The following is a 12,540-nucleotide window of genomic DNA, read 5'->3' as shown; positions in this document are numbered from 1 at the left end:
TTTGGAACAGTTGCTAGGGTGTTGTTGGTGGTTAGACATGGTCGCTAGGGTGTTATTAGGGGTTTGGGAACAGTTGCTAGGGTGTTGTGGTTGACTATAGGTGGTTTCTAGGCTGTTATTGAGTTTTGGGAACAGTCGCTAGGGTATTGTGGTTGCTAGGGTGTTATTAGGGTTTGGGAACAGTTGCTAGGGTGTTATTAGGGTTTTGGGAACAGTTGCTAGGGTGTTGTGGTTGCTAGAGTGTTATTAGGGTTTTGAGGAACAGTTGCTAGGGTGTTGTGGTTGCTAGGGTGTTATTAGGGCTTTGGGAACAGTTGCTAGGGTGCTGTGGTTGCTAAGGTGTTCTTTGGGGTTTGGGAACAGTTGCTAGGTTATTGTGGTTGACAATAGGTGGTTGCTAGGGTGTTATTGGATTTTGGGAATAGTTGCAAGGGTGTTGTGGTTGCTAGGGTGTTATTAGGGGTTTGAGAACAGTTGCTAGGGTTTTGTGGTTGCTTGGGTGTTATTAGGGGTTTGGGAACAGTTGATAGGGTGCTGTGGTTGCTAAGGTGTTATTTGGGGTTTGGGAACAGTTGCTAGGGTGTTGTATTTGACCATAGGTGTTTGCTAGGGTGTTATTGGGTTTTGGGAACAGTTGCTAAGGTATTGTGGTTGCTAGGGTTTATCACGGGTTTGGGATCAGTTGCTAGGGTGATGTAGTTGCTAGGGTGTTATTAGGATTTTGGGAGTGGTTGCTAGGGTGTTATGGTTGGTTATAAGAGGTTGCTAGTGTGTTGTGGGTGGTTACAGGTGATTGCTAGTGTGGTATGGTTTTGGGTTCCCAGTTATACTATTGAGTGGTTAAATGTTTTTGCTAGGGTGGTGTTAAGATTTTGTGAGTAGTTGCTAAGGAGTTGTGTGTGGTTATAAGTGGTTGCTAGGGTGTTGTGGGTGGTTGTAGGTGTTGTGGCTAGTTTCTTGAGGATTCGGAGTGGTTGCCAAGCTGTTGCTATGCATTTTCTCAGTTGTTCTGAGCAGGTGTTAGTGTGTTGCTATGTGGTTGCTAGGGTGTTCGTGTCCATGGGATTTTTCTGCTGTTTTGTGGTCCAGCATGTTGCTGTAATGTCATCCGAGCGTCTGGAGGTTTGATCGTCTCACTGAGGCTCCAGCACAAACACACATGAGCCCAATTATCCTCTTGCACTTTCTCTGACATCGGAAATGTCAGATTATTGTTATTCTCAGATAACAGTTTTTGAAAGCAATTACACATCTGCAGTTCATTTTTTACTTGCCATATTCTATAAAGATAATTGAATTATTCCATGTCAGTTTAATTATTGTGTTACACGAGCGTGCATGTGCGAGAACAGAGGCTGGTCGCAGCGCCATGGAACCAAATGCGGCGAGAATCTTATCTCTTTGATTGATTATGAGAACGTCTCGGATCCCTTGTTATTTTTAATAACTCTCTCAGCTCTCGTTGTGCCGTTCGGCTGGAAAGGTTTTGGTCACTGACGGAGACTAAAGCCCCACATTAACCGCAGGATTAATGACAGATAATACCCGCAATTCTATATGCTCATATTCGACCAAGACTTCAGCTCAGAATAATGCTTAAGGCGACTGTGTGTGTGTGTGTGTGCGCGTGTGTGTGTGTGTGTGAGTAGATGTGTGAATCAGTGTGTGTGTGTGTGTGTGTGTGATGGTAAGAAGGTCTGTGTGCTGAACACAGGAGCAGGTATGTACTCTACATCATCAGCTTCTCTTCATGCGTTTTGCTGTTCTCCAGACTGATTCCTTATTTTTTAGTTTCAGTTGTTTTGTTCTCATTAGATCCACATCCAGTTGAGTTTATGTTTTTGTGATTTCTTTTGCTTTATCGTTCATAACCACTCAAGTATAAACGTCAGAATGATTCAGCTGTGGTTGAGATCAGAGTTAGTGCAGCGATGCTCTGCGTTCACCAGATGCTTTCTGATATTAGAGGATTATTGAAACCAAGCTGTAACTTTGTCGTCAGGCAGACCTACATTTGTTCATTCAGTGTCAGATCATCACATTGATGTCTGTTGAGTGATCAGATACAGTAACGTTGAGGTAATGAGGAGGACAGATGCTATTATTCCTGATTATTCACCATAAGAGTAGAATATGTATTATTCAGAAGATCTTTCAGGAGCTGCAGAACCTCGTCAGATTTCTAATTAAAGGAGAAACTTCGTAAACTCCTCCATAACCCGATGGGTTTCAGTCGGACCGTCTGTCACCATCTGGTCAGGAATTCTGATCCTGGACCGAAGCACGCTCCATCCATCAAGCGTGTTTCCATGGCAACAGCGCTGCTATCGGTTACACGCTCGGCGGTGCTATAATTAGGTTGTCTGTTCTGGTCAATATGTTGATTGGATGCTTGTTTCGTGACAGACAGACACTTTATTCCTCCATCTCTGAATCACAACACATCCTTCATTTCATTTTGCTTCATCCTTCCTTTGTTTGCATCATTTATCTTTTAAGTTGAATGTAATTCGAGCCTCATAATTAGTTTTATTGATCTGTTTTCATCTATACTATTTTTGTAGCCTGTGTATCTCATCCTCTGCGTTGGTCTTTATGTTGCATTGATTTTTTTTGCTTCATTTCTGTTTCTTTATCCTCCTCCACCTTCCTCAATGTTCTGTGTTGTATTTTCGACTCTCTTCCGCTCCTCCTCCTCCGCTCTTCCTGTCAGAGCCCTCGGTTCCTCCGCGTGAGCTCCGCTGCTCCGCCGCCGGCTCCTCCTCGCTGGGGGTAAGTTGGGCTCCGGCCGCGGAGGATCAGCAGACCGCGGCGCTGCTGGGGTACGAGGTGCGTTATGGGGTCAGCGGCGGTGACGCCGGCCAGTTTGACTCACGGCTGACGCTGCGTCTGGAGCTGGACTCGGGACAGACGCTCCTGACGGGCCTGCGGCGCTGGAGTCGGTACCGCGTCACGGTGGCGGCGATCACGGAGCAGGGCAGCGGACCGGAGAGCGCGGCTGTAGAATGCAGAACAGATGAAGATGGTAAAATCTCACATCACCACGCTCTTCTATGGTTCAGCATTAGATTCCTCTTCTTTAGGTCTGTTCAGGGTTCTTTAGGTGGTTCTTTGGAGATCAGTAAAGTTTCGTTAGAGGTTCTTCAGAGCAGAGTTCATGCACAAATATCTAAACATTCTTAAATCAAGGCTTTCATTTACTTGAGAAGCAAAATGACTTAAAGGTGCACTAAGCGATTTTTGCAAAACGATGTTGATATTTAAAAGCACCAAAACAAACTGCCCATAGCCCAACAGGACCTCGCCTCTATTGTGATAACTCCGCCCCACATGTACGTACATAACCCTGGCAGCGACGATAGCGGATCAGCTATGCCTGCCAGCCGCAGCATATTCGAGCAAAAGCCAACACAGAAAACTTGTGTGAAAAAGCAAAATCAACGTAACTCACCTATCGAGAATAAACAAAGCAACCTCTGCATCCGATTCCCTTCCGCTCCTTGAGTTCTCTCCACTGCTGGAAAGCTGCTCCGATATTTACGCGGTCCTACCTCTTGCCTGATCTTAACCCTTCATTTTAATGTTTTGTTCCTCTAAAATGTTCCTCTTTTTTTATCTATAGTCGATCTGCTAATATCTGTCCTGTGCACTCACTCATCATCACTAGACACGCCCCTTACTGCTGATTGGCTGCGAGTTTGTTTTGGGACTCGGTGGTCAAAAGCATTTTTCAAAAATCACTTAGTGCACCTTTAAGATATTAAGTCTTGTGTTCTGAAAAACATGCATCAATATAAAGTGAGTTTTTGCTTAAACCAACAAAAAATATCTGCCAGTCGGCTCAGAAAAATAAACTTGTTTTCCCTATGGATAAAGTTTAGCACTGACAGATATTTGTTCTTGTTTTAAGCATAAACTCACTTCATTTTGGTTGATTTTTTTTAGATAACAAGACTTAATATCTAGCAGACACACCTTTTCTGCTTCCTAACAAACTCTGGACTGAAATATGAATGCACACATTCGTCGAGTGCATTCAGCCCAGCATGCTGCATTATTTTAGTTTTGTTGCAAAGTATAGGTCATAAAATCTGTTCTATCAGGCTGTGACTGTATCCTTAAGCCTTTTGTTTTGTATCTTTAGGTTCGGTGTGAAAAATGTCAGTGTAAACACTGAGCACACCTGAACTAAATGTGTCATGTTTGTTTTTCGTCTGGAACAAGAGAACTACAAGTGTGAACATACCCTAAAGCTGCAGTGTGTGGATCTTTTGTACTGGCTCTTTAAAGGTTCTGCATTGACATCAGACTCGGCCGTGTGTGTGTGTGTGTGTGTGACTGTGTGTGTGTGTGTGTGTGTGTATGTGTGCGTGTTTGTGAGAGAGTGTCAAGTCAAGTCACCTTCATTTCTATAGTGCTTTATACAATACTGATTGTGTCAAAGCAGCTTTACAGAGTCAAACAGGAAAATAGTTTGAGCAGGTGAGGTCACCCTGGCAGCCTGGTCAGGTGAGACGATGAGCAGGTGAGGTCACGACCCCGCAGACCGCGCCGCACCCTCAGCAATATATGACCGTTATTCAACCTTGATTTGCAACGCAGAAGCCATTTCTGGTAAAGACTTGCGATTCATTAGCCACTATAGGTGAATAACTAAAAGAATAGCAAAGTATAAGAAAATGTAACACTATCTGTGCTACACACTGGTGTGTTTATGATTATGATGATACATTAAAATAATGTGATAACAGACTGTCAGGAGGCTTGCACATTCATTCAAGTTACAAATGGCCTCACCAAAGATGATATATGTGTGATTTAGTTGTTTTTAGGTCCTTAATCATTCATGTTTTCAGTCAACATGAAATTAAAATTGATCTTATTTCCTTTCGTAATACGTGTTTCTGATCTTCCTGTGACCGTCTCATCAGCGGCTGTTATTCTACATGAAGCTGCTGAAGCACACTCACATCAATCCAGCAGGAGAACATCACGGCCTGACCTACATTTATTTCTCATTCAATGTCCCGTTTCACTCAGAGATGCATCACATAACAGAAGTGAAATGGGTTGTGGATGCAGTTTCGTCAAACTTTAGTTTGAAGTTTTGAATCTTTTTACACGATACTGGCCAAAACCGCATTCAAAATACAAAATAACAATAAATGCTAAATATTATTTGTATTTATTTACACTGCCTGTTAGTTTTCTAGACGGCACAGAATCGGTCTGATCTGAATGAACGAACACTGAATGAATCTCGCTTCATCTCTTCTCTTGCTCACTGCTCGTCTGTTCACTAAATGAATCTCTCCCTCCTCTCCTCCTCTCATCACTGATTCTCTCACATCTCTGTGCTGCCACGCCGTTAGAGGGACACGGATGAGACGGCGCAATACGTGAGTATGATCTTCAGCTTTATGTTCAGATCAGCTTATGAAAGCACAGCTGAGACAGAAAGATTTCAAAGCCCATCTGAGCCGCTGGATCTGAACCGCTGGATGAGTGTGTGTGTGTGTGTGTGTGAACCTCTCACACTGGAGAGTGCTTTCATAGAGCCTCTCGAACACAGATCATGGACTGAGAAGTTTATGAAAGCAAAATATTGCTGGAGAGAATGAATGCGGCAGTAACATACAGTATAATGAGAGCACGTGTCAGGTCAGAGATCAGTGCTCATGTTTGCATTGAAGTTTCTGGCACTGAATGATTTACGCCTATGGGATGTCCCCACTTTTCACAAAAACAAACCTGTGTGTGTGTGTGTGTGTGTGTGTGTGTAGGAGCTGATGCTGGAGGATCTGCAGCCAGAGACGCTGTACTCCATCAGTGTGGCGGCTTACACCATTAAAGGTGACGGAGCCCAAAGCGTCGCTCATCTGGTGCAGACGCCCGTCGCATGTGAGTCGCCCATCTGTGTGTTGAGACGTTCAGGGACAGACAGACTCTTTCAGATCAGTTGAAGGTGCTGTTTGTGAAACGGGTGTGTGACAGTCACCAGTCTTTTGTCCCTAGACTCAACAGAACAAAAGACTTGCAGTTCTCTAGCCAATCAGAAACACAGTTAGTCATTGTGTGCGTTCCTGACATTGGATTGGCTGACATGTCTTTGGAGGGCGGGGCTTTATTCACTATTTAACCCCACCTCAGGTCTCTTATTGTTTTGATAAAACAGTTTCCACATAATAAAAATATGAAGGATACAAATGTTGCTGAATGTTATCAGCTGTGCAGTGAGATCAAGTCAAATTTATTTATAAAGCGCTTTTTACAAAACACAATGTTTAAAAGCAGCTTCACAGAAAATCATGATGTTAATGTTTATTATATCTTCATGCCTTGCATTTAGCAGATTAGAGCTGGACGATAATATAGTTATTTTGAGATGACATAAACAATCAAGCAGTTAAGAATTACTATATAGTGTATTTTGTTTTACCTACGTGAATTGGAAATAAAATTGAACTTATATATAACTTTATATATAGAGCTGTGTGATAATATAGTTACATATGGTTCATTTTTGCAACTATATATCAAAAGTCACCACTGTAACTGCCCTGTCCAATCAGAAGAGGGCACTGTATCTGGTCAGTGTGATGATGTGTTTTATATGCACAGTCACTGAGAGTTTGTGTGTCTTTGTGTCCTCTAGTACCTGCTCGTCCCGTTCTGTCCGTGCAGCTGGTTAATGAGACGTCCGCTGCGCTGATCTGGACTCCCCAACAATCCTCCGACCCTCTGCTGGAGATCCTGGGCTTTCGTCTGACCTACGGCCTTAAAAACGACTCTCAGTCTGTCTCTCTGGATTTCAGACCTGAGGAGCGTCAACACAACGTGACCGGCCTGCGTCCTGGAGGTGTTTACTCATTCCTCCTGGCTGCTAGAGGGCGCTCTGGTTACAGTGAAGAGGCTCAGGAGCAGCTTTCGGTGCCTGAGTTTCCTCCGAAAGGTTTTCCGCAGCTGTCGGAGCGTGTCAACGCCACCTGCTGCTCGCTGCAGCTCACCTGGCTTCCTCCGAATGACTCGGAACGGAACGCCGGTTTTACCGGATACACGCTCACGTATGAGGAAGCAGGTGGTGGCGTTGAACCGCGCACGCTGATGGTGCCGGCGGATGCATCCAGCTACACCATTCACGGGCTGAATCCTGACCGGGCGTACGCTGTGAGGATATCAGCTCATAACGGCGCCGGGTCAGGCCTGTATAGCCCACAGGTGCTGTACCGAACCACGGCCTTCGACACAGGTACGGCGCTCAGGTGCTCTCGCCTGGGTGAGCCACACAACTAAACCCCGAGATCCCACCGACACTAACCCCACCCGACCTGACCCGACCCGTCACAGTGCAGGTGTGAATGTGTGCGGCTGCAGGTAAGTGCTCAGGCGTCAGTCACAGTCCGTCTCGGAGGAGGAGCGTTCAGGTTCATGGTATGACTGAGTTCCTTCACGACTATATTTCCCAACACTTCCCAGTCCAGTTTGCGGTGTGGCACAAATGAGTGAATGTTTGTTTGTGTGTGATTGAGTTTGTGTCTCACCCCGACTTCCTTCCTTCAAAATAACCTTCAATAGCAGCTAGTGAATCTGGGCCAGCTCTCACTGGATCTGCTGCGTATCCATACGCTCACCTTCTACATCCCCCACAATTCCCTGCACAGGTCTGTCTCTACGGTCGCACGTCTGCTTCCTCACGGTCCTGGATCTGTGTGTGTGTTCCAGTTCCTGCATCACTGAGTCTCATGTGTGTTGCGTGTGTGTGTGTTTTTGGACAGACGTGCCGAGGAATTTCTCGGTCAATCTGGCGACGAAGACGAGTGTGTTGCTGACGTGGGAGTTTCCGGAGAGCAGCGCCCCCTATCGCTTCACTGTGAGTCTCGCAGCAATCCCTGCACGTCTGTGAACACATGCGTATTAGTTTGTGGCTTTTAGTTCACTTGTTGCCGTCTCTAGAATGCAGACGTCCTCTTACGTTATAAACAGCACCTGCCTCTGACTCAGGCTAGCAGTAAGTAGCACATCGACCATTCAATAAATGAAACTGAAAGATACTGATGCGTCTTGTAATAGATTGGAAGCTCTGATGCCTCAAAGTCGTCTTGAAACAGAAGTTGCAACAGATCTTTTCTTTCATGTTGTGTTCATGTAACAGATTACCGACAAACTCGGTTCTATGCATTGGTTGTTGACTGAATGTTGAGATGAGAGCGAGGCACTCAAAAACAGAATGTAAGCGTGCATTGCTGTGTAAGAAAGGGGCAGGTTTAAGCAGACTAAATGATCCTGCATGCACAGAGAAGATCCAGTGACATTTTGACTTACTGGGGTTTGGAGCAGAGCTTCAGTTTCTGTGAAAACCAGCCCAAACACGGCGGGATGTTTTTAGATTCACTAAACCTGACTGCAGCGCATCTGTTTTGGGGTTAGTAAACCAGGCCTTTGAGCACTTCTGGCTGAGAAAGCCCGGCTGATGTCATTGTCAAGCGCTTGTGAGTTTTGCTTTCTTTCTCAGGTGGAGTACAACCGGCAGAAGATGGAGGTGGACGCGCGTCTGAGGAAGGCTGTGATCCCAAACCTGCAGCCGGACACCAGCTACGACTTCAAGATCACCAGCCCTGAGGGGAACATGGGCGGCCTCAGACACCGCATTCACGCCAAGACGTCTCCTCCCATCCTCATCCGCCGGCCCGAGGTGGACCACACGCGAGAGACCGAAGCCACGGTCACCATCATACTGCCCTCGCTGGACACCAGGAGCAGCGTCAGGTGCGAGCAGCGCTTACATGCACACGCACCTGAGGACAGATGAATCATGCATGACATGCGCACACATACGTGCAGGAATCATGCAGCCGCTGCACTGTGAATAATTCAGAGCCGCAGTTAATTTGTGTTTCTGGCTGCTTCCTGCGACCGCTGCTGAGCTCAGGAAGAAAATCACTTCAGCTCCCAATGCAACGCTCAGTCACTGCAGCGCACACACTTTACATTTACAGCACGCGCCGTTATCTCACCGCGGCGCACGCGGCACTTCTCGCTGTTCATGAAGATACATGTGCGAGCAAACATCAGCACCGCAGCAAAAGACATGATGCTCCATCTGTGTGAACCCAACAGAGATGATAAATACACAACACATCCTCGCTGACTACACACAACCAGGGTTTGAAATGAACACCCGCCAAATGCGGGTAAAAATCAGCTGTGGCGGGTAACGCTGTCAAATCACTAGCCAATTCGGCGGGTTACTTTTCGTAAGTTATGTTCACTCATTAATTTCTTGGGGAAGTTCATGCAAGCCAAATCTGCGCAGGTTTAGAGCAAATACTGAACTCGTGAGACATCATGACATTATCGAGTATATTGCAGAAACTAAATGAAACGCACCTACAGAGGCGTGATGAAGTCTGGTTAGACCAACACAGCTTTAGTGCACATGTGCATTTATAGTGCGCTCTTTCACTGCATGATTCAGTCTATTAACATGCATTAACAATGATCACATAATTCAAGATAAGGTGGCAGAAAATGTATATATTTATATAAATTCATATAGTTAAACAATATCACACACGCAGTTTTTTTCTTAAAAATCAGCATGATTACAAATGTGATATTGATTTTATACAACAGTTCAATAAACAAGAAGTTAATATCAAGAGACTTAAGTTTTAGACACCATATTGTCTGTTTTTTCTCTATTTCACCAACAAAAATAATTTCAAACAGGCACAGCACTGTTTTGTGTCTCTGAGCAACAGGACGGTGTTTGGTTCCTGAATGAATCAAATGTTTAAATGATTCGGTTCAATCACAATGACTCACTTATTAACAGTGACTTGCTGCCACCTACTGGCGGTTTTACTTTGACATTTAATGTATCTTTTCGTTTTTAAAATAATTTCAAATATCAGTATTCAACATTTCATGTTTAAAATATCAAAACATTATTTATGCGTTTGCAACTGCAGGCTAAATACATTCCATGTCCCTCTAAGCTGCATTAACGTGTGTAAATACATCTAAATGCAACTTCTGCAAAGGTGAATTTTATTGATACTGATTTCATGTAAGAATTTGGCTCAAAAGATGATAGAAAAATGGCTTTATAAAGGTAAAAATGCACATAAAAGGTAATAATCAATTTAAACTTATTGGAAAAGATTAATTTCTATCACTGCTGTGGACTGATCACACAGAATCCTTAAGATACAAGCACAATAACACACTCAGCAAAATATCGTCTAATTATCTTTATCGATAAAATCCCAGAAAATATTGAGATATTATTTTTTGTCAATATCGCACACCCCTAGTTCTGACACAAAATGATTTGCAACGGTCGTTTTGTCACGTCCAGTGTAGACAGCCTCAAACTGTTGGTTTATTTCTGTCTCTTTTATTTTTTATTTTTTGGCTAGTAGAGGTTATGAATGGCCGGTATCTTAATTTCAATCCCTGCACACAACGCACAAATGATTCTCAAACGGTTCACTCACTGAATCAGTTTACTGAATCACCGAACCTCAAATCATTATTTCCTGTCTTATCTGAAGAAAAACCCAAGAATAGAATAAATATGAAAACAGACAACACACTACAAAAAAAAAAAGCTTTTTACTTAAGTATTTTTGTCTTGTTTTCCAGTACAAATAAATCAAGATACATTTACTTGAGAAGCAAAATGAATTAAAAGATAAGTTTTCTGAAAAAAAGTATCAAAATTAAGCGAGTTTTTGCTTAAAACAAGAAAAAATATCTGTGAATGGAGTCAGAAAAATAAACTTCTTTTCCCTTTGAATTACATTTATTTTTCTTACCGCACTGACAGATATTTTTTCTTGTTTTAAGCATAAACTGGTCGATTTTTCAGAAAACAAGACTGAAGATCTAATAGACCTAATAGTCAATTTATTTATCGTAAATGTATCGTGATTTAAGAATGTTTGTACTGAAAACAAGACAGAAATACTGAGTAACAAAATCTTTTTTTTTTTTGCAATGTAATAGTATAGTCAGAAAGTGCTAAAAGAATCGTTAATGTGTAATTTAGTTTAGTATAATTTAGTATTTATTTGCATTTATGCATTTGAGCGATGCTTTAATCCAAAGGTACACATATAACCAGTTAATGTATTCTCCTGGAGCTGAACTTTGACGTTGCATCCAAACAGCTGAAATGAACATTTGTGTTGAGCAGGTGTCTGCATCACGTTCAGACGTTCGTTAGCATTCAGAGACGCGTGCGTTCATTAGCGTCAGCTGCTGGTGTGAGATCTCGGTGACGAACCCTCAGCAGCGTTTCTCTCGTGCTCCTGCAGGAACATCTATGTGGTGGTGGTTCCTCTGAAGAGAGCCAGAGGAGTGATCCGGCATCTGAAGAGCCCAGACGAGATGGACCTGGAGGAGGTAGAACGTCTTCAGCGTCTCTCTGATTATTAGTATTGTTATGTGTGAGATCTGCTGCAGATCTGCGGGTTCTGTGATGTGCTTCTGTCGGCCGACTGTACTGGTGTGAGTGTTGAGCGCTACTGAAATACAGTCTCCGCTCATTCTGCTGGATGTGGGATAGTGTATGAAACTCCTGAGCTTTGACTTTCTCGAGTAGGTGAATGTGAGCGTGAGAGAGTGTGAACATGTGTACACACACACACACACGCACACATACATACACACACACACACACACAGGTTTGTTTTTGTGAAAAGTGGGGACATCCCATAGGCGTAATGGTTTTTCTACTGTACAGACCGTATATTCTATTGCCCTACACCAACCCTACCCCTAAACCTACCCCTCACAGGAAACTTTGTGCTATTTCAGACTTTCAATACACTCCATTCTGTGTGATTTATAAGCATTTTGAAAAGTGGGGACATGGGGTAATGTCCTGAAAAGTCACCTTCTCCTTGTAATACCTATGTCATACCCTTGTCATTATACAAATGTATGTCCTCATTTGTCACAAAAACGCACACACACACACACACACACTGTGCCTTACAGCTCAGTCAGTAAGTGACTTCACAGCAGGGTTGTAGGTCAAATATTTATTTATTTATATTTTTAGCTTAGTTTTTGATTTTTAGTTTTACATTTTGTGTCTTATGGCTCAGTAAGCCACATTATTATAGTTTCAAATATTTAATAATTTTTTTTAAATCTTCAATTAGAATTTTCAGTTTAACTTATTTATTTATTTTTTATTTGATTTAATTTTTTTGGTTAGAGTTTTCTAATGTAAGTTAAGTTTAAGTTTTTATTTTAAATGTGTTTTTTCTTTTTTTTTCCTTTTGGGGCTGCCAAAGTTACAGGTATTAAAAAAAAAAAACTAGATAAATAAATAAATTGAGTTCGTTTTGAGTGACAGTGTAATGACAATGTTAAGTTTCACTTTTTCCTCAGTTCTACACACACACTCACACTCTCACACACACACACACACACACACACATTCTCTCACACACACACACACATACACTCACACATACACACACACATTCTCACACACACACACTCACTCTCACACACACACTCACA

At 43.0% G+C, this 12,540-nt stretch overlaps 1 pseudogene; it reads left to right on the top strand.

Moving 5' to 3' along the window:
* Positions 1 to 12,540, top strand: part of LOC107729617 (receptor-type tyrosine-protein phosphatase S-like) — a 73,121-nt pseudogene that overhangs the window by 50,309 nt on the left and 10,272 nt on the right.

The sequence above is a fragment of the Sinocyclocheilus rhinocerous genome, unplaced genomic scaffold (assembly GCF_001515625.1).
Source record: "Sinocyclocheilus rhinocerous isolate Xijiao unplaced genomic scaffold, SAMN03320098_v1.1 scaffold488, whole genome shotgun sequence".
In the NCBI taxonomy this organism is placed as follows: domain Eukaryota; kingdom Metazoa; phylum Chordata; class Actinopteri; order Cypriniformes; family Cyprinidae; genus Sinocyclocheilus; species Sinocyclocheilus rhinocerous.
Note: the sequence above shows the minus strand (reverse complement) of the source record. Positions and strands in the feature narration are given on the sequence as shown.